This window comes from Diceros bicornis, chromosome 12, assembly GCF_020826845.1.
Source record: "Diceros bicornis minor isolate mBicDic1 chromosome 12, mDicBic1.mat.cur, whole genome shotgun sequence".
Classification (NCBI taxonomy): Eukaryota; Metazoa; Chordata; class Mammalia; order Perissodactyla; family Rhinocerotidae; genus Diceros; species Diceros bicornis.
The window spans coordinates 68,312,840-68,338,068 of NC_080751.1; positions in this window are offsets into that span (position 1 = coordinate 68,312,840).

Consider the following 25,229-nt stretch of genomic DNA (forward strand, 5'->3'; position numbering starts at 1 on the left):
TTTGCAGAAACATGGCTCAAATGATACCTGACTAGCAGCTTCTAATGCACTCTCTCCCACTTCCCTCCTGCCAAATGCCTGCAAAGATGAAGAAATAGGTGAAAATTCAGAACTCACTGGGGAATCAGCCTGACAGGCAGCTGAATGCTACAATCTGGTTGGAATTTCCTAGTTAGAACTGCTTTTAGGAAAAAAAAAAAAACAAGCTAAAGTTCAGTGAGTGGTAAACCCCCATTTCTCAAAATGAAAATGTAATTGTCTAAAAGGTATGAAGCCGTTTCATAAATCCCTAATACCATCCTTTGGTCCAGAGACCCCAGGCTTACACCAACTACCTATCAGGTTACCCCTTCCTTCAATCAAATCTATCACCTTCTTTAACTTCTCAAACTGAGTCTAGAAAATGAAAAAATCACTAGACATGGAGATTATATAGAACAGCACGGGTACATTTGTCTTACAGTTTAGTTCCATCAAAGATTACCCAGACGTCAGATAGGAGTCTCCTGCTTTATGAATATCTGGTTAAAATAGATTCAACCTCCCCTCCCATGGCCCAGAAATGCCAGAGCACTTCCTACCATCTCCGTGCATTCCAGAGGTGCTAGCATTCTCTAGATCATCCTTTTTCTCCCGGCTCAACATGTGTTATCTCAGCCGTGCATCCACCCAGGTCCAAAACATGTCCCTTTCCTTGATTCAACAACAAAAAATTACTCATACAAAATACTTGTGAGCAGAGCAGAATTGGCTGGAGATTTTCTTGGTTGAAGGCGAAGAGAATGAAGAAGAATTTATAAAACAGAACCGAGCAGAATCAATCAGGTAATACTAAATTAACAAATCACCTCCAAATCTTAGTGACTTCCAATAATAAAGTTTTACTGTCTATTCACTCTCCATGTTCATCATGGCTGACTCTGGCTCTGTTCCCATTTTCTTCTTTGTGGATGGAGGCTGACAGAGCATTTGCTATCTGGAACACAGCCAGTCATCACGGAAGAGGGAATCACTCACTGACTCTTAAAGCTTTTGCTTGGAAAATGACGCACATCCATTTCACTCACGATTTATTGACCAAAGCAACTCACATGGCCAAACCCGAGTTCTGAGAGTGTGGGATTGTATAATCGTCCCAGAGGAAGTGGCACCAAATATAGATGAACAGTAATACAATCTCCTGCATCAGCATTTTTAAATGCAATTGTGGATGTCATCATCTTAAAGTGCATTGGCAATGCCCCAAATGGCTCAGTAGGCCTCACCCCCTCTGCTGCTCCTCCCCACCCTCCAGAGCCAAACAGTTCCTCCCTTGGTCTTATGCAAATCTCCTTAAATTCTAGCTCTTGTCAACACACAACCCCTCTACACCGACCACCTGTCAAAGTATCTCTTTCAAACAAAGGAATGCTGGTGTCAGCTGTCAAAATAATAATATTTTCTCTGCTGAATTATACAAGAAACCTCTATAAGTAAGAATGGAGAAAAGAAGAACTCTGCACCCTGAAAATGGCAATTTTACATCATAATTTGTAACAGTTCCAAATACCAGGAAAACCACAAGTAGGCTTAAGAGAAGTTGCCCTCTTGGTAGAGCAGAGCAGTGCCAGCTGAGAGCTTTCTAGAAGCTGGGAATTGAGTTGAGACCAGCTCATGCCCACCTGCTTTCCGGATGTGGCTCTAGCTCAAAAAGGATTTCCATAGTGATGCTAGTCAACAGAGAACAAGCCCATGGCAATCGGGGGCAAAGACTTATTCAAGACATATCTTCGTTTTGTTTTTTGAGGTTGACTAAAGAAAAAAGCATTGTTTCATGAGCTTATTTGGTGTGCATCACTTCTCTTTTGGAGCGTCTGTTAAAACGATTTGTCCAGTAAGAAAAAGTCAAACATTTCTATTTGCAAAAGGACAAGAGATTTGAACAGGCACTTTGCAAAACTGGATGTTCAAGTGTCTGATAGGCAAATGGAAAGATACCAACACTCATCTAAGAAAATAAACTAAAATTAACAAAAACTACTGTAGTACTAGGTTTTGGTGAGGATATAGTACAACTCAAATATTGGGAATATAAATTAAATATAAAACACATTGGATAACTATTTGGTTGTATCTACTAAACCTAAACATAGACCTACCCTACAAATCACCAATCCCACCTGTAGTTTTATCCCCAAGAGAAATGAGTACATTTGTCTTTCAAAAATTGTGGACAAGATTTTTCTTTTTTGGGGGGGGATGAGGAAGTTTCACCCTGAGCTAGCATCTGCCACCAATCTTCCTATTTTTATACGTGAGCCACTGCCACAGCATGGCCACTGACAGAGAAGCAGTGTGGGTCTGCGCCCAGGAACTGAATCCCCGGCCACTGAAGTGGAGCATGCCATACTTAACCACCAGGCCCCCAAGGCTGACCCTGGACAAGATTATTTATAGCAAGTTTTATTCACAATTGCCAAAACCTGGAAGCAATTCAAACAATTATCAGCAGAAGAATGGACACTTAAGTTGTTGTACAGTCAAAAAACGGATGACTATATAGCAACAAGAAAATAACCAACCACTGATGTACACATAACACAGATGAGTCTAAAAAACATTATTTTGAACAAAAGAAGGCAGACACAAAAAAGTGCATATTGCATTTATAAGAAGTTCAAGAGTAGGAAAATCTAATTGGTGGTGACAATCAAAACGTGGTTATATCAGGGGTGGAGTATTGATGATGAAGGGGCGGAAAAGAACCTTCATGGGGCCTAGAAATACTCTCCATTTTAATCTGTATGATAGTTACACAGATGTATATAAAATTTTATCAAGCTTTACTTGAGATAATTGCTTTCTGTGTAGTTTACAGCATGTATGTTATACATCAACTTAAAAAATTAAGTTCAGGCTTCTTATTTCACCAAAGAATGGAAACCTTGCCAGCTCCTATGAGAAAATAAATTTTCCCATTTCAAAAACAATCTTGAAGTTGGAAGGTTTAAAAAAATTGTGCATCTTGAAAGATTGGTCAGGTGAGAAATGAAATCAAGTTTCAAAGACAAAGAAGCAAGAGAGAATAAGAACCATTAAGAGAATTACTATCAGCATGGATCCCACATCAAAAACACATGAAAAAATCTGGATGACTAACATCTTTAGAAACGTGCTCTTGGGTTTCCAGAAAATGGGAATCATTAAGAAAATGAGAAGTTGTCTAACAGACCTAGTTCAATGATTCATTTACATGAGTTAGTGTTTTACTCTGGAAAATAAACAAAGAAACTGGTGATCTATTATCTCTGAAGATGGGATCCAGCAGTTTCCAAAGGAAGCCAGTGAGTCTGGCTTGAATTTTAGCATCTATATCCTCGTTCCAGATGCACAGGCAGAGGACTGATAAAAACACGAGTCAGATTGTTTTCTCTGTAACCACCAGCAGCATTCGTAGTTTGTAAGAATGAAGTCTTCGGTTCCCTTATTATCATTCTTCTTGCCTTCCTCAGTGGTCCCTGGGCAGAATGCCTGTGGGATATAGACCAGTGATTAAAAATGTCCTATTCATTACCATGAATGTCAGCCTTTCAACTCAGACCAAGAAACCCTGAACGATGCAGGGACAGACAGAGCACAGGCATTCCGCAGCTAATAGTAAGCTATTGTTTCAATTGATTTCGGCAGCACCTTGGCCTCCTAAGTAGTGAGTGGCAGAGGCAGCCTTGGGAATGCTTATCTGGTGGGAACAGACTAGATGCTATCAGGTCCTGCTGTATAACAGCTCTGTGTCACATCTCTTTTCTTTTGGTGGCCAGAGAAAGTAGGTCAGAGGGGGAGGGCCTGGGTGAGCCACAAAGGCTGAGCTGGAGGCTCACATGCACGGTCACATCATCTCTGTGACACTGCCATTTTCTCCTCTGGTTTTCCCGTTTCCCATCACTGGGTATAACGTGGGGCCCACCTTGTGGTTTCAGCTTAAATTAGGAAGGAAAGATTCATCACTTCAACTGCCTGCTTGATTTGAAGATATTGTGGGTCTTTATCTCCCGACTGCAAAAACCTGATAAGAAAGCAGAGGTGATGTGAGAATTTGTAACTGATTATAGAAACTTTTAAACTAAACAAGTAAAGAGGAGAGAGAGAGACAATGATGGTTGATTACAGCTAAAGTATATATCTCTTTATTCTTTCTTGTCTTTGGATATTGCCATGAAAAAAGAGAAAAACCCCATTATGCCTTTTGGGTTTAACTTTGGAAGACATGGGAATCAGGACTGACCCTAATATTTCCTGAATATGGGACTTTGGGAGAGTCTCTTAAACTCCATGGATCTAGGGTAGTTCATCTATATAAGAAGATCCTCAATGAGAGGTCCCCTAGGTCCTTCCCATCTCTGAATGCTGTGATCCTATGAATTCTAGAATTCTATGAGCTTGTTTTTGTTTTTCAGAATAAGATATATAGGGGTCAAATCCCGTAACTGAAGCAGAGCAGCACTTGCCCCCACAGTCTGCTGCAGCGTTGTCACCCTCAATGCCAGACGCAGCCGGGGGCTTGCCTCTGCCCTCACTTCCTGGTTGCGTGAACTGGACTCTCTCCTTAAGGTCCTTACCTTTGCGTCCTCATCTGTAAAATGTGGATAATAACCCCTGCCTCTCGGAGTTGTTATATTTCCTACAAAGCTGGGTAAGGTGCCTGACTTAGGATAGCAGCTATTGTTACGACTATGCAACATGTACTGGAGCACAGACTCTGAGGCCGTAATTCTTAGGTTCAAATTTGAGCTCTGCCAGTTTCTATCTGTGTTAAATTGGGCAGGTTGGTTAACCTCTCTACCTCAGTTTCCTCATATGTAAAATGGAGATAATAATACCACCTACCTCATTGGGTTGTTGTGAGGATCAAATGAATTAATATGTATAACGCCCCTAAATAGTATTTGGCACATAGTAAGTTCTATGTAAGTGTTTTGGAAATTAAATGAAAAAAAAATATATATATATATATATATATTCACACACATATACATGCATATAAATTTGCTGGCATAAAATGTGTTCAGTAAATCTTGGGCATGATTATGATGATGATGATGACGATGACCATAGAATCCATTTTTTTTTTAGGATTACAGATGAACCTTTAGAAACCGGTTCTCATGTGTGGCACTGTGTTGGCAGAGGGGATGGAAAAATAGGGACATGGTGCAGAAAAAGCTATGAGGCCAACCCAGCATAACCGATAGCTGAGTGCACTCATGCTTGGAGTTGGAGGTAAGGCAGAAGGCGAATCAAATAATGACTCTAGATTTCTCTCTGGGCAACATGGTAGATGGTGGTGCCATTAATTGAGAGGAAACTCTAGAGAAGGGTCAGATTCGAGGTGAAATAAAATGAGTTCATGTTTGGATATGTTGAATTGGAGACGCTTACAAGACATTCAAAGGCAAAAGAAAAGCCTTATCCAAATAAGACTTGAACAAAGAATAGAATCCTCATAGAATCCTGGCCAAGATGAATTCCAACAACCACGTGAGCCATCTCACTTTACCTGTATCAACTTATATTCAGTTTTCAAAAATACTGAAGAAAATCAGTGTTAGCACTTGTCCCTGTCACCTGCCCGAGAGGCGCTTGGGAAGTCTGCAGGTCGTTAGATCGTCCTCGTTAGATCAATGACCTTTGACATTGTTCAGCCATTTGTCATTTACAAAGCATTTTCACCACGTCTCTGATCTTCTTTGAGCTTATGACAAAATCACACCGCATTTTACGGACAGGAATTGGAGCTGGAACTAGATCCAGGTCCCCGTTCTGTCTGGTGCTCTCTTTGCCATCACTTAATTAGTGTCAGCTGGTACTGCAACTATTTTACCTACCAGATTTAACCCAGATTATCTAATTTAACCCTCAGATCAACCCAGGAGGTAGATGCCATCAACTTCATTTTCAAATGACACAAAGGAATTTGCACAAGGTGGCGTAGATGTTAAGTGACAAATTGGGGGTAACCAAGGCCAAGTTTGTGTTATATTTCTGTGCTTTTTGAAGGATTTTATTATAATAACGTTTAGATGATAATGCAAGTTTCTTCAGGACAGACTAGTCTTCCTAGATTCAAATCCTGCTCTGTCTCTCACTTGCTGTGGGACTTCTCTCTGCCTCAGCATCCTTACCTGTACAATTGAAAATCAAAGGTATAAGAAAAATAGTATAAACAAATTAAAAAGGAAAGAAGGAAGGAAGGAAATCAAGACAAGAAAATCAAGGCAAGACTTGAAGCATCATTGTCCATTAAATTATGTCACGCAATGTTGTACATTTACAAGGTTTGGGACACAAATTCAACTCTGAATTCCTAGCAGCCAATGCAAAGAAGGACATATGACCAGAGAATCCAAAAGATGAAAGAAATGCTCAAGAGAGGCACAACTAGTCTTTACGGTAGTTCAGAGAGGACCTGTTCCTATTGCTCATAATTCAGTGAACACTGGGCAATGTGCTCACAAGTGTCCCAGTATAGAATCCAGCCTGGCCAACAGGTGTCAGTCTCTCTAGACGTCACTGGCCCACGAGGTTCCACAAGAAAGCAGCCATGGCGGGTCAACAGCTTTGTCATCAGAAGGATTTTGTTTTTACCAGAGCTCTGGGCCCCTTTGCTCCACAAGAACGCCCTTCTTTCGCTTCTGCATTTGTTTGGTTTAGGGGTTTAGCTGTAAAAAGTAACAATGCCGATGACTGGATCAGCGTCAGACACCAGTTATGTAGGGTTCAGGTCCCTGGGCTTCTCTGAGGTCATCAGTGTGTTGCCTTCATTGTTCTCGAGAGGCCTGTGCAACAAGAAAGAGCAGGGACTTTGCAGTCAGGCAGACCCATCAGTCTGGGTCTCCTCCTGTCTCAGGACCCCAGAGGGCAAGCAGTTCTCCACACACTCACTGTGATGTCCCAGAGAGATTAACTGCCTCCCTATTCCAACTTTTGGAGTTTCTAAAAATGTTAGGTCCTTCAGATGGATAAGATGTGTGTTTATTTCTCACGAAATCATAGTTCTCTTACTGCTCATCCTGAGTTGGTTCCTCCTGAGACAAGCAATGCACTTCCTTTCCTGAGCTGCCCTCCCTCCTGAGTATCTCCTCAGCTCTGCTGTTACTAACAAGCAGAGCCCCATCCCCAGCCTTCCCCAAATAACCCACAGACTCCTCTCCCTGCAGCACCTCCCTTATCAGTAACAGTCGTTTATACACTCCGTCTAATCTTCGAAAGGATTTAAATAGCTGATGCTGAAGACAGTAATTTGTAAAAAGTCATATAGCTATTAAAATAAGCCTTCCGTGTCTCTACTGTAGACACAATCTCTCCCATCTCTGAACTCCTTAAGCATCTTAATTCTTTTCAAGTACTTATCACATTTTGCCTGGTTTTGTAGTTATTCAGATTCATAGCTTAACTTTCCCTTCTAGACTATGACTTTCTTGAGGTTAAACACATATAAAAGCCATACAAGTGCTCCTTAAATATCTAACAAATGAATAAATGAAAACTTATAAGACATCTTTGGGGGATAGGGCAGTGAGGGGGTATTACTCTGAAGGAGTTCCTCATACAGTGTGTGAGATGGAACCATGAGCATGATTATAATTCACTTTTGTAAACACAGCAATAGACTAAGTTAAATACCTATGGAAGCGTGGAGAAGGGATGCCCGAAACAACTTAGCAAAGGATTTATTGCAAGCATAATAAAAAGGACATGAACCAGCAATGAGAGGGGGCTAATGGGAGGCACTGGCAATTAACATAACACTTGATCCTGAACATCCCAGCAGCCAAGTTGAAAAGGGAAAGAGAGTGCCTTGTATAGCTCTGGGTGTCAAATAAACACCCCGCTTTACCGAGAACCCAAACTTTTATCCTTCTTTGGTCTGAAACCTGACAACACTTTACCTAAGGGACACTGAGCAACATAACGGAGAGCGGAACAGAAATTATAGCTTTAAACGGTAGAAATGACAAATTTGTTGATCCCTTTGGGGAAAGTAAATCTCCATGAGAAATTAAAGCAATAAAAAGCTGGTGAGGATGTGGAGAAACGGAATCATTCATATTGCTGGTGGGAATATAAGATGGTGCAGCCAGGCTGGAGAAGCATTTGCAGTGTCTATAAAACTAAACATACAGCTGCCATGTGACCTATCAAGTGCACCCTGGACATTCACGCCAGAGAATGAACGCTTGTGTTCACACAAAAGCCTGTACACGAATGTTTATAGCAACATTATTCATAGTAGCCCAAAACTGGAAACAACTGAGATGTCCTTCAACCTGTCAATGGTTAAACTGTGGCGGCTCATGCCAAGGAATCCTATCCAGAAATAAAATGCAGCAAACTCTTGATACATGCAACAACCTGGGTGATTCTCCAGAGAATTATGCTGAGTGAAGAAATCCAATCCCTAAAGGTGACATACTGCATGACTCCATTTACATAACAATCTTGAAATAACAAAATTATAGAAATTGACAACTGATTACTGGTTGCCAGAAGTTAAGGAGGGATTGGGATAGGAAGGAAGTGGGGGTGGCTGTAAAAGGGCCACATAAGGAACCCTGTGGTGGTGGGAATGTCCTGCATCTTGACGGTGACAATGTCAATATCTTGGCCGTGACATTGTGCTATAGTTTTGTGAGATATTACCACCAGGGAAAACCAAGTAAAGGATCCACGGGCTCTCAAGATCTCTCTATATTATTTCTTACAACCGCATGTAAATCTACAATCGTCTCAGAATAAAAGTTTAATTTTTAGAACAGTGAAATCACTAAAATGATGTAGCCATTTTGAAAAATAGTTTAGCAGTTTATAAACTTAAGCACAGACTTACCATAAGACTCATTCACCTCACGCCTAGGTGTTTGCCCAAGAGAAATGAAAACATGGATCCACCCAAAAACCTGTGTGCAAATATTTACAACAACTTTACTCAGTCCCCCAAAACTCAAATGTCCGTCAACTAGTGAATGGATAAACCAACTGTGGTACATCCACACAATGGAATAATGCTCGGCAATGGAAAGAAGCTACTGATACGTGCAGCAACACGGATGAATCTCAAATGCATTGTGCATTTGAAAGAAGCCAGACTCAAGCTACTCCGCACTGTATAATTTCATTTACATGACATTCTGGAAAAGAGAAAGACTATAGGATAGAAGACAGATCAATGGCTGCCAGAGGCTGCAGATAGGGGGAAGGTATTGACCACAAAGGGGACAAGAGGAAACATTTCAGGATGATGGAAATGTTCTCTATCTCGACTGTGGTGGTTACAAGACTGTCTGCATTTTTTTTCCAAACTCATAGAACTGTACTCCTAAAAAGGCAGAAATTTACTGTATATAAATTACTCCTCAAGAAACTTGACTAGAAAATAAAAGGGTGAATGATTAAACTTTCTGTTGTGGTGAAGCTGGAGTTTTGAGAAGTTAGAGGCGAGTGTCACACACATGCCCCTTTTCTCACAAAGTGTGGCCTAAGCAGACACCGTGATGTAATGTGCTGTCTCAGTGATATTCACACCTCCTCGTGTCGTCCACGTGGTTACTGAGGCACAGAGATTGTGAGAGACTTATTCAAGCCCTCACCAATAATAAAATGTGACAGAACTAGAATTTCAACCCAGATTTCCCTAGGCTGGAAAATTATACTTCTTCTATGACACGGCACTGTATGATATTGCTGGTGAGGGACCGGAGAGTCTGAATTTCAAACTGCCAATTGCAGAGTAATGGTTGAGTTGGTGATGGTGTGTGCATTTAGTTGTGAAACTGGAGAACCCAGCTTTGGTGTGGAATCCTGATATGGCCCCTCCCCTCTGCTCAGAGACAAATGGGCCACAGGCCTATAAGCTGGGCCTGGGTCTACCTAAGAAAGGAGTTTCAGATCAGTCCTACTGAGCAAGGAGGACAGCTTACAATTTCCAATCCATACTGGCCTGGGGTCCCAGCCAGCCTGCTGAGTTGATGCAGCACCCGGGCAGCTGGGATTCCACACCGAAATAATGAGAACACAGACCAAGGCCTGCTGCAGACGAGAGAAGCTGACGGGAGGGGAACAGAGAGCTGCCTGCTGCGTGTACCTCCTCTTGGTTTGTGGTCGGGGCACAGAGGCCCCAGGAGGAAACACTGGGATGATTTGGAGGGACAAAGGATGCGACTGGTTACAAAGGATACAACTGGGAGGGCAATGAGCAATAAGACTGGCTCAAAATAGCCTGACAGCACTCATTTTGGCTTCCTGCAGGAATGTCATTTCCAGCATCCGTTCATTCAACACATGTTTACCAAGGGCCTGGAATGCCCCGTTGTGAAATCAGGCAGTTCCCAGGTCATTCTTGGGGTAAGACAGTCATTTCTACACAGAGAGAAGCCTCCGCTTTAGAGGAAATTGGAAAAGCTGCCCCCCCCACCCAGCTTTCCCAGTCTGACATGGGACCGCCCCAGGCCCTTCCTCATTCCCCAATGCCCCCCCACCATTCCTCGTTGGAGCTGTTCCCAACCATCTCTTGAATTCCGTCTCCTCCTCTCCACCTGCACTGTCTCTACGTTCTCCTCCTCACTCAGCTAGATTTTAAAACAGGTCTTGACCAATCTCGCTGATCCCACCACCCCCTCAAATCTATTCCCGGGCAGTATCTAACACACGCCTTTGGTCAACTTCACACCCTGCTCTCCCTCCCTGTTGCCAGCAGGGTGTAGTCCAAACACCTTGTAAGGCATACGAGGTTTGTGGCTGTCCGGTCCCCACTGACCCCTGAGTTCTCACCTCCCCGTGCCCCACTGCACCCACGCTCCAGCCATTCTGAACTCCCTGCTGGTCCCAGAGCAGCTGGCGTGTCTCGGGCCTCTGTCCGTTAGCACTTACAGCTCCCTCTTCCTGCAGTGGCACCACCATGATTCGCCGCACAGCTCCTCCAAGTCCTCAGGAAAGTGCCACCCCTGCTGGGACAGCTCGCCTGTGGCACACTTCCTCTCCCACCTCCCTCCACCAGACAGAGTCCATGGCTCCCTCCTTTGTGTCTCTTCCACGAGACTGTGACCTTCGCAGGGGCCAAGACTAATTCTTCCTGACCTCACAACCCTTACTTCTAACCTAGTGTCTGGACTATACTAGAATTTTAATACATATTTTCAAATGAATGAGGGAAGAAAGGGAGGGAAGGAGAGAACAAGGAGGGAGCGAGAGAGGAAGGACCACTCTCAGCTCCTGTGATGGGCGCCAGCACAGGTAAAGAAGTTGAAGTCAGTTGCTTGAAAGCTTAGGTCTAGGAGGCCACGGCAGAATGAAACTGTCTTAGGTAACTGTAGATTCTCAAAGGTACACTGCAAATTGGGGAGTGATCCACAGACAAGTCAGAAATAATAATATTTTCAAGAGTTATCATTCATTCATTCAATTAATATTTACCACGGGCTTCCTCTGCACCAGGCAAAACCACATATATTATCCCCTTTATTCATCCCAAAAACTGAATTAAAAGGTATAAGTATATTGGTTCTACTGATAAGGAAACTGAGGCTCAGAGAGGTTTAGTAAACTACCCAACATCACACAGCTAGTAAGCACAGAAGCAAGGTTTGGATTTAGACCTCTCTGACTCAAAGCCAGTGCTAGTTCCACTGCGTCACTCCACTCGTCCCTCCCCAGTCACTGCTTTACTTCCTCTTTCCTTACATTTTCTGCTGCTTCAAAAGTTAATCTCAGAGCAAAGTGCATTTAAATACAGAACAGAGCAGAGTCCCCTTACTCCTGAAAAGCAAAAGGCACAGCATCTTAACTGAAACAAGATAATCCAAACATTTGCTTCATGTAAAGTTTATAAATTCCCTCTCATTGACCTATATTTTCACAAATGACTGTTGTGTCAAACTTATTTTATTTTTAAAGAAGTTAGGAAAATATAAAGAAAGAAAGTTTTAGAACAAAATAACTTATGACATGTTTTAGTTCTCTCTTCTTAGTGTTGTAAGGAAAGTTTAGAGGTTTCCAAGACGAAACTTGTAGGTCATTTAATGCCATTCCTCAGGAGACCCTGGCCCCCAGGCCCAGACGCTTGGTTACCCTGCATGGATGACAGCTCTGACCCTGAGACGTTCTTTCTCTCTTTCAAAACCCTTTGCTCAACTCCAACCCTGAGATAATTTCCTACCCAGGCCCTCTTTGCAAAATCAGACATAGAAGTAAAAGCAGAGAGCTCCCACGTTTATCCGAGTCACAGTTCCAGAAAAGACGCTTTTAGCCAAAATGACCAAAGTCAGCTCTGCTTCTCTCATAGAAATAAGTTCTAACGTATATTAACTACGGGACCCTGGGCCCCTCAAGTAACTTCTCTGCACCTTTTATATAGAACAAGGGAGGTAATAGCCATTCTTCCCACACGTGTGTATGAGCACAGGACCCCAACATACTCTCCTAACCCCAGGCCTCGTTACTCTTTCATCTCTGGATGTTGCAGAGGAATATGGCATAGTGAGAAGCCAGGGGCTCTGGAATCAAAAGAACCGGGCTTTAGCACAGGCACCCCTGTTCCCTGGGGTCTAAGATATTTGAAGTTGAGTTTCTTCACCTGTGAGAGAAGTAGAACTCCAACCACCTTTCTTCCTGATGGCTTTTACTGAGACTCGCATGGATCACGTGCACCAGAGCCTCTGAAACCCGATTGGAGCAGCTGCAAAGGCTGTCACTTCTGTTACCTACGAGTTTGCTCATAGCACTATTCAGTCCCAACACAGAATCCCCTCTGTTCTCTCCCAACTAACAGGTCTATACCTTCTCTAAGACATGGCCCATCCTCACCTTCCCCAGGGAGGCAAGGCCCATCCCCACCTTCCCCGGGGAGGCTCCTGCAGCCACCCCACCCACAGCCACCATGGCCTCTCCTGGAGCACAGGGCTGTTCTATGAGCACTTCCTCAGCATCTCCCTGGGCCAAATGCTGGGAAGACAGAGATGGAGACAGAGTGTGGATTCCCCCAAAAGCCACCCTGGGACAAGGGCTCAAGTGCATGGAGTTCACTTTAGAGGTGCAGGGAGTACCATCAAGGAGGTGGGGAAATGACACAGGGAAAGGAAGGCAGTCAGTAAAGGGTGTGTCCAGGGCCAGCTCCAAGGCTTGTGACCCACATTCAGAAGGACCCATGCGTGGGTTAATGCTCTGCTGTCATCGCTTGAAATTCTTAACCATTTTATCCTTGAACTTAAATGTATGGGCTACGAAACACAAATTGTGTAATTTTGGTAATTCTGCACACAAGTTAAATACTTTTATATTTGCATTTAAAACTGGCACTGCACAATATAAAGAAGGTTAGTAAAACATATTGCTAATAATTTAACATTTTAATTTTTTTTTTTTTTTTTAGTTAGAACAACTCCAAAGTAAAATCTCTTACTCATTAGGCAGTTATTCCCTGTTCTCCCCTCCCCCAAGCCTCTGGCAACCAACAATCTGCATTCTGTCCATATGGATTTATCTATTGTGGACATTTCCCATAAATGGAATCATACAATATTGTCCCTGGCTTCTCTCACTGAGCGTTGCAATGTTTTAGAGGTTCATCCACGTTGTAGCATGCGTAAGTATTTCATTCCTTTCTATGGCTGAATAATAAATATTCCATTATGTATATATACCACATTTTGTTTATCCATTCATTCATTAATGGACATTGGTTATTACTACCTTTTGATTGCTGCGAATAGTGCAGGTATGAGCACACACGGACACGTGATTATTGGAGTACCTGTTTTTAACTCTTTTGGGTATACACACCTCTTCTGCTTTTAAGGGCTCATATGATTAGGTTGGTCCCACTCAGATAATGCAGGATAACCTCTCAACCCCAACTGTATATATGTGTAATGTAACATGTTCACAGGTTTAGGGCGTGGACATTTTGGGAGGACCATTTTCTTGCCTCCCAGAAAACCTGCGTGATGGAAGTTTGGGAAGAGCGTGGTGGCTGCAGGAAACTACAGACACTCTGGTGCTGCTACTAGACCAGTGCTGCCTAAATTTGAGAAATAGGAAACCCATTTAAAGGAAAAGAACATTATCGGAGGTCAAGGATATGTCCACTGGCTGCCAACTTGAGAGACAGTGCACTAAAAGGTAACTGTCACCTTAACAATCATTGGCTCTGATGTAATCAATGACATAAATGTAAACCCAGATAAAAAGATCCTGCAGTAAGACTGTTTTAAGGCAACTTGTTTATTAAGTTAGATCATATTTTATGTTAATTTTTAGATTATTATCAAATGAAAAGGGAAATTTTTTTAATTCTCATAGAATTCACAGAATACCAAGAATTTGGGGCCCTGGGCTGGGCTGTCAGTAGATCTTATGTGAGAAATATTGGGCTAGTGTTGGCCTGTTTTGTCCGTTGCCATGCCCCCAATGCCTGGAAGACTGCATGATGCATGGAACATATTCAAGATGAGGGCTGAGGTAGCCAGAGGCCTGATGGGTCATGGACAGGCTTATTTAGAGGGTGTTCTGTGCCATCCCTAAGAGCCACCTGAGGGACCTTACTATCTACATGCCTCAGCTGGTGATTAGCACTTATGGTTTTATAACATTTTCATCTCCATTAACAGAGAGGAGCAAATGTGCCAAATCCCCGTGAAGGGCCCCGGGGAATGTCAGAAAAAGTGTGTGGTTTAGACGTGGTGCCTGTGAAGAACATGGCCCAGGGCCCCTCTCACTCCAGAGTCACTGCTCTTTACTTCTCCCCACCCTCCGGATCTCAGAAGGGGCTAGAAGGGGCTGCATATAAGCTATGAAAGAAAAGATATCCAGTGCCCAGGATATTAGAAACAAAATCAAATGACTATGCATGAGGATTGAATGTGGAACAGATCCCTCAAAGCTCAGGACCCATTTGGTATAGTATCTCATTGCAGAGGAGAGGAGAAGGGTTTTGATAAGTCTTTGGTAGTAAGCAAACCCCTCAAACCTCATTGAGGAGTTACCTTGGTATGTTCTAGCAGTGAAGGTCTTCCTGGAATTAAGGAAGCAAAGGCAGGCCAGGTGAGGGTCCCAGACAGCATTCCTAAGATTTCTAAGGAGGAAAGACATTTCATCCTAGAAATGTAAATAGAGTTCTTTTCGCTTTATTCTTTTCAAACACAACTTGCCTCTGAAATTTGATCTATTGAAAGGAAAGCTTGCCTTTGCCAAAACGTCAGAATCATGCAACTGCAAATGCATTTAACAAATAACTATTATTTCCTATTTATGCAAACTTTTCTATTTCCAGCTTCCAAAAACTTTGAAAACCTTCAGGAATTAGGCTGTGTCCATCTATTTCAAAAGGGCCATCAATAGGAATAAATATGTGGTTATTCTTAAACGACACAATTTCACGAAATCTATTAGAAAAACAACTTGTACTGGCACTTACCTTCAAATTGAAAAATCTCAAGGAGAAATTCTTTGTAATTTGGTAGTTATAGAGGAAAAGAATGGCACTGTGTTTCCAAATTCCAAAAGTTTAGAGAAAGCCTAAGAATTGTGCAATTTACATTGCACTTGAACTGGGAGTCATAAATCCTCTACCCAAGTCCAAGTTCTGCCACCCTAAACTTGGGGTGTCTCTTCTCTGGGCCACAACTCCCCAACTGTCACAGGAGGAGAGTGATTTCTTCTGACATGATTCTATGAATTCTCTGCAACAAATCTAAAGAATCCAAATATATTCTATAACTTTGGAGGTGCATTTAATCTTAGAAACAATGTCCCTCCAGTTACAAAATATACACTTTCTTTAGAAAAATAAATCTCTCCTAAGAAGGTATGGAAGACATTCTCTTTTATAGACCCTTCTAAAGTTAGGGCAGTAAGTGTTTCCACCTGTACCCAGCATGGACTTGGCCACTTAATCTAGACGTGATTATCTGGCCCAGAGTTTAGCCAGAGCATGTGTTTTAAAGAAATGAAGAGCTGAGCCATGCAGTTAATGGCAGAGAATTCCAGTACCCAGAGAATCCTCTATTCCGAGTCTATTGGGAGTGAATATATAGAAGATCATAAGCTTTCAAGGACAAGTATATTCTGACCATAATTAGAAAAGGTGAGCAGCACAAACACTCACCCCTTCTGTTCCCCTGTTCAGCGTGTCCTGTGGCTTCTATCTCCAAAATATCTAGAGTCTGTTGCCTGAGGATCCCTCAGTTTGCCCTGGTTCAGAACTCCCTTTCTTCTCTTTTAAAATTAATGTCCTTGCTTCCAGTTTCCCCCTTTCTAAATCATTCTCCAAGGAGCCAGAGTAACATTTCTAAAACAGAAATCTAATTGTATCACTTCTCAGTTTAAAACTCTTCCAAGACCACCCCATAAGATTAAAGTCAAAACTTTCTAGCATGACTTTTAGAGACCTATATAATATGGTGTCTCTGCTTTGTACTCTAGGCTATGGTTACCAGATTTAGCAAATAAAAACACAAGATACCCAGTTAAATTTGAATCTTGGATAAGCCTCGAATAACATTTGTAGTAGAAGCATGTCTCATGCAATATTTGGGACATGCTCATGTTAAAAACTATTGTCTATCTGAAATTCAAATCTAACTGGGCTGCCTATATTTTATCCGATAACTCTATCCCAGCTACACTACTCTAATCATTATTTACAAACCATGCCTTTGTCTGCCCTTGTGCAATTATTCACCATTTTCACAACCTTAAGTGCTTCTTTCTCCTTCTCAACCAGAAAACTCCTATTCATCCCTTAAAACCCAGCACATCTTCTGTGACACTTCCTTGACAGACAATAGCATAATTAATCACTCTCTCCTCTGCCGTCTTTTATTTATCTCTCCTTCTATACCCACCACAGTGTGTTGTCATTACTTATGAGTCATTTTCTTCCACTAGACTCAGAGATCCTTAAAGTACAGGGACACGCTCTTGCCTGCGAGGTTCTTGTTTGAACCTCTAGGCCCAGCTCAAGACCAGCACAAGATAAGTGCTCAATAAAATGTACTAAATGAATGAAGAGCAAACAGCTATGTAAATCATGAGTAGGACTTTGACACATTCTCCCACTTCCCATCACAAGATCATTCTGAAAAGAAAAAAATGCAAAACTTTTGAATTATTTAAATCTTCTTTGTCAAGAAAGAGTGAAGGAGGCCCTGGAAAAGGTCACTAAACTGCAAAGTAAACATCTCCCCTTCAGAAGTGCTTGCATCCTTCGTGCTCAGTCCGGCAGTGGCTGCGTCACATTGAAAGTCCCCATTAGCAGGTAGAATCACAATATTCCCTGGTTCTCTGCAGATACGGATCACGTCAGCCCTTTTCCTAGATGTGAATGTGGGATTGCATTTGCCCTCAGTGATCTGTCTTGATGGCCCAGCACCGCCCTCATCTGCCAGCCTCCACTCCCCCACAGCACTTTGCCAGCCTCTCCACGGCAGCAATCTCTCCTGCTCCATTTGGCTTTGGGCTGTTCCAAGTGGCAGGTCCATCTCTAATATCACATGGCCAGCACCCAGTGAGGAGACCCACTTGATTCATTCACACCCTTGGATGTTTGCCTGGAGCCATTTGTATCCTACTTGCTTTCCTCTGCCTGATCTCCTCCTCTGCTGACCCAGACCGTCCTCCATGGTGGGTCGTGGTCACCTCTCAGACTGTTCTGCTTAACTAACATGCCTGCCTTAAGCCCCTTCCAGCAGTAGGCTATCTTATCCATCCCTATAACTCCTCTGGTTTGTTCACAGTATATTTTTGTTAAATGAATGAATGAGTGCATGAACCTTTCTCACTGAAGAACCATTCATTGAGAATCTAATGTGAACCTGGCCCTGGGTATACAGTAATGACTATAACACAGTTCCTGACTGTAAGAAACTTGAAATCTAACATATCAACACCATATGCTCAACCTCTCCTGGACATATAGTCAACCTCAAAGAAAACTTGTTAACCCACACAAAACATCCAATCCGTAAAATAAAGAAAGAGGATTTTTTTTAAAAAAGAGCATCTTGACTGCTAATGCATTTCCTCAAAATGTAAGTATTATTTCTGAATCTGAGATTACTCAGACCCACTGCCACTTCCTCACCTTTGTGAGTGTCTCTGTGGTCTCTTGCAGGTAAGCAAGAGCCAGAGGCAATGAAAGCCAGACGGTCCAGTGAGGAGTAAGAACGCAGACAGGGAATCCCTGAAGCAGAGGGCTGCTCTACTCTGTTAACAAGGCTAGATGTTATCCATCTAAAATAGGCCCAAGGAAAGGATGAAACGTCTTGGTACTCAGAACTTGGAGTGCTGGACTGGGAAATTCACATGTGTGCTATAGCTCATTTCTTGATTATGGTGACAAAATGGGCCAGGACCAGACTTTGTCTACTTTGTAGATTTATGTCTTTAATTTTTCAGAGATTACTAAGCAAAGGCATTGCTCCATGTATAAAGAAAACATCTGCAAGATGTGTTTAATGAGTTTCTGAATCTAAGCACAACTGTGAGGGCAATGGAAAGAACCTTGAATTGTTGAACACCTTCTATGTAGTGAGTACTATGCTATCCCTCGATCCAGATTGTCTCACTTGCCTCTTACTACTGCCCTGGACATCGGCATTATTACTCTCTGTATTCAGAGGAAACTGCAGCTCAGAGAACTTGCACCTTACCTAAAATCGCACAACTAATATGAGTCAGTGTAATTTGAGACTGAAGTGTCTCTCCAAAGCCTGTGTCATTCCCACTCCACCATAGCAGCTTGCTTGGAGCCCTAAGGATCCATCTCACAATGGATGAAAATTATGATCAGTCACTCAATCAACAAACATTTTTGGAACATGTGGTGAGCACATGGTAAGAGCTGCATGCTGAGGGCCACCCAAAAAAATATAATAAGGTCCCGCATGAGTATTCTAGAATTCTGAGCTTAAGCACCAACCCTCCCACAACAAGCCATGTGGCCTTGGGCAATCCCCTTGCTGGCTGAGTCTCACTTTCCTGATATGTAAAACAGTGATGACAATGGCCTTCCTGCAATCTCAAAGAGTTGGTGTGCACATCAGATAAACCAACATGTGAGGAAATACTTTTGTAAAGTGTTAAATGCTGTAGAAATTTGAAGTGCAAACTTGTTTTTTCGACAAGTCTCAGGTAAACAGAGACTTGAATAATTACTGGAGGTTTCTAGAGCAGGAAGTGGAGTGGGAACACGCAGGTGTAAGGAACCCTGTGTTATCAGGGGTCCCGTCTTTGCAGCAAGGCTGTGTGGCACACAAAGGAAGCCGAGTCACCCCTGCTCGGCCAGGCCCCAAGGCGCTCGATTGAGTCTTCCTGTGAGAAAGCAGAAACCCAAACCCTGCTGTCCCCACGGCCACTCCTGAGAGCTGGCCCCTGTGGTTGGCCAAGGTTGGTCTCAGGGCCGTGTGGTTCCTTTCTGCGGCTTGGCTGACAAAAAACAGCCAGCATAGTATATACTCTCCCAGCCCACAGCCTTTTAGGGTCTATAGGGAGGAGTCAGAGAGAGCAACACGAACCAGAGACGCCAAAGCGACTCCTCTCTGGACCTTGCCCACTAATGGAATCTCTCGGCTAGAAAACGTGTCTGTTAGGCTCACTGCTCTGCTTTATCTTTAATTGAACGATGCTAAAAACTTTCAGAACACCATTTATGATGAAGATCTCATAGGAGGCAGTAGAGAGCTAACTCTAGGGGAGTTCTGGAAGGTCAATCTCCCAGTTACTTTGAAAAGTGATGAATCCTCCACAACCTTGAAGGCCAGAGCACTCTGTAGAGGACACAAGCACCCGGAGCCCCTACATAGGCAGCATATGGCTCAAATCCTAGAGAACCACACAGAGCAGAACAGAGGAACGAGTGTTCCATGACCTCGGGTGTCTTTGTCTCAAACACCCCTCTCTTTTGGCGAGAGGACAGAAAGATTGAAGGGAAGCAATGGTCATTGAAGAGGATGGTTTATTCAGATATCAATATGAATAGGGATCAAAACCTTCCCAGAGCTGTCCCTGCATCCCTTGGCCTGAGGGGGAGCAAGGAGATGGAACATAAAGACAGTGGAGTCAGAGACACCAGGGTTCAACCCCCTCCTTCGCCATCTACTATCTGTGTGGCCTTGTACAAGTCAGTATAAACTCTCTGGGCTTCTGTTCTTTCTCCTATTCCAAGCAGATAATATCCACTTTACCCCAGTGCAACCTCTATAGTGGGGCTCTCATGAGGACCAGAGATGATGTGTCTGATGGAGATGTATCTATAAGGGTCTCAACTAAAGGAAACCATACTGTTGTATCTACTGCTACAAGCAGCAAGGTGAACTCAGACTTGATCTGAAGGGATCCGGATGGCTGAAGAGGCAGTCTAGTGCCAATTCTGGAAGGGAGAGAGTGGCTGCCTTGGTGTTTCAGGTGTAGAGTGGAGCCTAGAAGGCAGGAACAGACTCAAGCCCTTTGGGCAGAGGTCACGGTCTTGTTAACAGGCTGGAGCTCAGAAATTTTAAAGCAATGTTCTGGTAGGATTAGTGGCTGAATATCTGCAGCAGAGCCTCAGAAGGTAGGCTCACCCTCTGGTTAAAGACTGCCTTCCCATATCCTTCCCTGCTCAGGTGAGGACCCCAACAAGCCCTCAGCCTCACGAATGTCCATTGCAGCCCCTGCAATGTTAACCGTCTTGCTAATCCCATAAACCCACTAGCTCCCTAGCATGGTGTTATGAGTTGAATTGTGTCCCCCTAAAATAAGATATATTAATGTCCTAATCCCCAGTACCTGAGAATATAACCTTATTCGGAAATAGGGTCTTTGCAGATTTCACCAGGTTAAGATGAGTTCACTAACGGTGGGCCCTAATCCAAAAGACTAGTGTCCTTATAATAAGGAGAAATTTGGACACAGAGACATGCACAGAGGGAAGATGATGTGAAGACACAGGGAGATGCAGGAGAAGCCATGTGAAGGAAGAGGATTGGAGTGATGCATCTACAGGCCAAAGAACACCAAAGATTGCCAGAAAAACATCAGAAGCCAGGAAGAGGCAGGGAAGGATTCTACCCAGAGTCTCAGTGGGACCACGGCCCTGCCAACACCTTGGTTTTGGACTTCTAGCCTTCAGAAATGAGGCATAATAAAATTACATTGTTCTAAGCCACCCAGTTTATGGTACTTTTTTTACAGTAGCCCTAGGAAATTAATTTACCTGGGAATTTGATTTATTTCAGTTCAACAAATATTCACTGAGCTCAGTGTAGTGGATAATAGACAACTCCAACCCTTTACGAGGAGTGAGGTGATGCTATATTTTCAGAAGAGAATATAACTAACTGTGGGGAAAAATATCCTATAATTAGTTCCTTTTTAGTGATTCGGAATGGTGCTCCACCATTGCTGAGGTTTGGCTGAATTGTCTACATTTGAGGCTCCTAAGAATAACACTTGAAGCTGCATCTCACCCTCTGCTCTCCCAACTCTCGTTCGGACAACGCTCCTCTCTGCTCCCCAAGCCCCGTTCCTTTCCTCTACCCTAGACCCATCCCAGCGCACTGTGATTGTCACTTGCACATCTCTTCCATGCCATGGGCTCTTTACTGCATGGATTGGCCTTTCCCATCACTGTATCCCTGCAGCCCAACCAGGACCCTGCACCGAGTAGTGTTCAATGAACGCTTGTCAAGGAGATTATCAAAGAGCAACCATCCCAAAACTAGTTCAGATCACTGTTTCTCACTGGAGTCCATAAATCCTTGGAATTTTGAGGCCATGAATTCAGATTTGGGAAGCATGCAGTTAGATCATAACGGGGACACACTCATGGTAGGGTTACATGATGTTAGATATTTACCTAGTTTATTGCAATAAGCACTGTTTGATTGTCTATTTTGCATCTGTTATTGTGCTGGGCGAGGCAATACGGATGGAAAGACAAGTTGCTGCCCTCACTTATGCATGTTTCTATACCTTATTAGTTCACAGAATGTCTAGTCAAAAAAAAAAGCCTTAGAGATAAAGCTAATTCCATCTCCTTTCATGTTACAGGAAAGGAAATCGAAGCCGAGACAAGTGAACTAAGGGAGCAGAGCACTGTGTGCAGAGCTCCAGGGCAGGATCCAGACCAACATGCAACTCTTTCCAGTGAGATTTTGGGATGTTCTTCCCTCTTCCCGAGCCTCATTCACTTTATCTGCAAAAGGAAAATAGCCACCAACAAACAGGGTTCATGATGACTGAATGGGATGGTGCATGAAAGCTCTGAGCTCAGAACCTGGTATCGAGTGAGAGTCTAGTAAATCTTCACTCCTATTACTATTATCAAGGCCACACGACGACTTAGCGGCAGAGCTGGGACAATGAGCAAAATTTCTTGACTCAACATTCTGAAACACTCATTTTGTTTTCCACACAAAACTTTATGATAACAATAACAATAATCCCATTATACTTTTGGAATACGCAGTGCTCTTTTTATGTATAACACTGAATTATCAAAAAAGTCCCATAATGGAGCTATTACATTCCTTTTTCAGATAAGCAAACTGAGACTCAGGAACGTAAATAGTTGACTAAGAGCACATGGCCAGTGAAGGATGAGGCTAGGACTGGGTCCTTGGTCTCCCACAGTCTCCCTGGAAGACACCCCACTTTTCTCTGGGACCTTATGCCATCCCCTATTGATGTGGGTGTAGAGAGGCCTCTTGCTGCCTGTATGGCCTGGACTTTTTTTCATAGTTCCAGGGTACATTCATAACTTGGTTCCAATAAAAGTTTTATCTGCTTAAATGTCCTTTTTCCAATGATCCTTGAAATTTATTCTCCCATTTTAAATGAACAGATGGAAATTTGAGCTATATTAGAGCTCCACAGTCCGCCACTTGGTTCAATGCTGTATAGTTTCCTAGTATTTACTAAAAATGGCACACTCATTGTTTCTGCCTGCCGGATCAGCCTCACGCCTTTTCTGGACAGTCACTAACTCTGACGGGCGTGCAGAACACCTGAGGACTTTGTTAAAATGCAAATTCTGATTCAGTAGGTCTGGGGTCGGGCCTGAGCTTCTGGGGACCACACTGTGAGCAGCTTAGGCCATAGAGCTCCAGGCCCTGACTGCCCCTGGAAGCAGCCATTTCCTCCTTCTTAGGGGTCCACGGCCCATGGTGCAGCTCCATTGTGTGCAATGTCATTCCAGCCTGATCACCTCAGGCTCACCTAGAAGCTCCCTCGGGACAGAAATCCGCCTCACCCTCCAGTGCCTGTGTCCTCTCTAGACTGCAGGCTCCTCAGGGGCAGGTCCTGTGCCTGACTCATCCCACTGTACCACAGCACCCAGGACAGCACCTGGCACATAGCAAGTGATCAATGCTGTTTGCTAAATAGGGGAACAGATGAATCCTTGCATTGTGCCCACAGTGCCTGACAGATAGCAGGGGCCTGCCCAAAAGGTTTGCTCAGTAAAATCCCTTGTATCTAAGATGTTAAGACAAATGTCTACATTATAACTACTTGTTTTGGCATCTGTATTCACTTATGGATCGGTATTTAGTGAGTGACTACTCTGTACCAGGCACTGGGAACAGCACAATAAATCAGAAATGTAACGCCCTGCCTTCTTGTAACTTACATCCTGATAACAACAGCACTTCACTGAGCCTGGCGTTACCATGTGCCTGGTGTTAACTAAGTGCTCTATGTGCATTAACACAGTCAGTCCTCACAACACCCTCAGAGGCAGGCACTGCTGTTATCCCCATTTTACAGCTGAAGCAAGTTGTCCAGGGCCACACGTTTAGTCAGTGATGGCACCAGAATTCAATCCCAAGCGGTCTGGATCTGTGTCACTATTCAGATTCACTTTGTCCCAGGAAGGGACAAATGACAAACAAATAAGTAAATAAATAGACAAGATAATCCAAGTTGGGGATAAGTAGGAAACCAGCCGGTTGATGTCGTAAACAATAGGGAGAGTGGAAACTTCCCAAGTGAAGCTGATGGAGAGGGAGAGAGATAATAAGCGCCCCTCCCCCACCCCCGCCCTGCCCTTCCACTGAGGCCATCCCTCCCACTGGGTGGTTCACAGCTGTGACATTGTAGGAAAAAAATGAAGGAATCCTGGGGTCAAAAAGAGGTTGCTTGAATATCCTCCTTGCCTAAGGAAGACAATAAAATAAACCATTTATTCATTGTACCAGTATATATCGAGCACCCACTCTGTGCCATGCAGCATTCTACTCACTGTGGCTATAGGTGTGAACAAAATAGTTAAAATCACGGCCTCATAGGGCTTATCATCAAGTAAAGGGAGCTAGACATTAAACTAACTAATCAAATAAATACACACATGAAGACATGAACAAACAAAGAGGGGTAAAGTTCTCTATAGAAAAAATAACGTATGGAAAGGGACTAGGGAATGTTGGGGTCAGGAGGAGGGGAGGGGGTCTAATCAATGCTTGCATAGGCTTCCTTTGATCTCTCAACGTGTTTCTGTATGATTGGATACTTTCCCAACCTCTATACTGTTTACTCAATCAACCATATTCAACACATATTTATTTAGCACCTACTGTGTGTCAGACACTGCCACCCTCGCTTGACTGTCTCCTTCCATGAGAGTTACCTCTCTCCTCCCCTCAAATGTGTGATCAAGCTAGGGCCCTCCTTCCCTGGCTGATATAAGAGAAAAGAGGAAGACATCATATGTCCATTAAGCATTGATTGAGGAAACATTTAATGAGCTCCTGATAACCCTAAATAGCATGTGTACTGTATGTTTATCAAACAATTCCACAACCATGATCTCCCATGGTTGCCCGCCAGTCCCATAACGAAGGCAGAGTAGGGACCATTTCATTCGTTTTATTTCTATTGCACCCGTTTTGAATAGGATTTGAGGACATTTATAAAAGATAATGACCCATAGGATTATTATAACCATTTCATAAGTGAAGAAATACAATCTAAGAACGTCTCTGGGATTTACCCGACACCATGCAAGAAACAGTGTAGGTGGAATCAAAGCCCAGATCTTCCACCCCAAACCCACATTCTTCTCTCTACCACACACAACTTGCCATACGCGGGCCTTTGCCAGATCTCCTAGGTGCCTGGATATACAATGATGAAGCAGAGGTGACTTTGCTTTTGCTACACTTAACCTTCAGTAAAGACTATAAGCCAAGACTTCAACAGATATAACAGGAGACAAGGACAGATGTGTG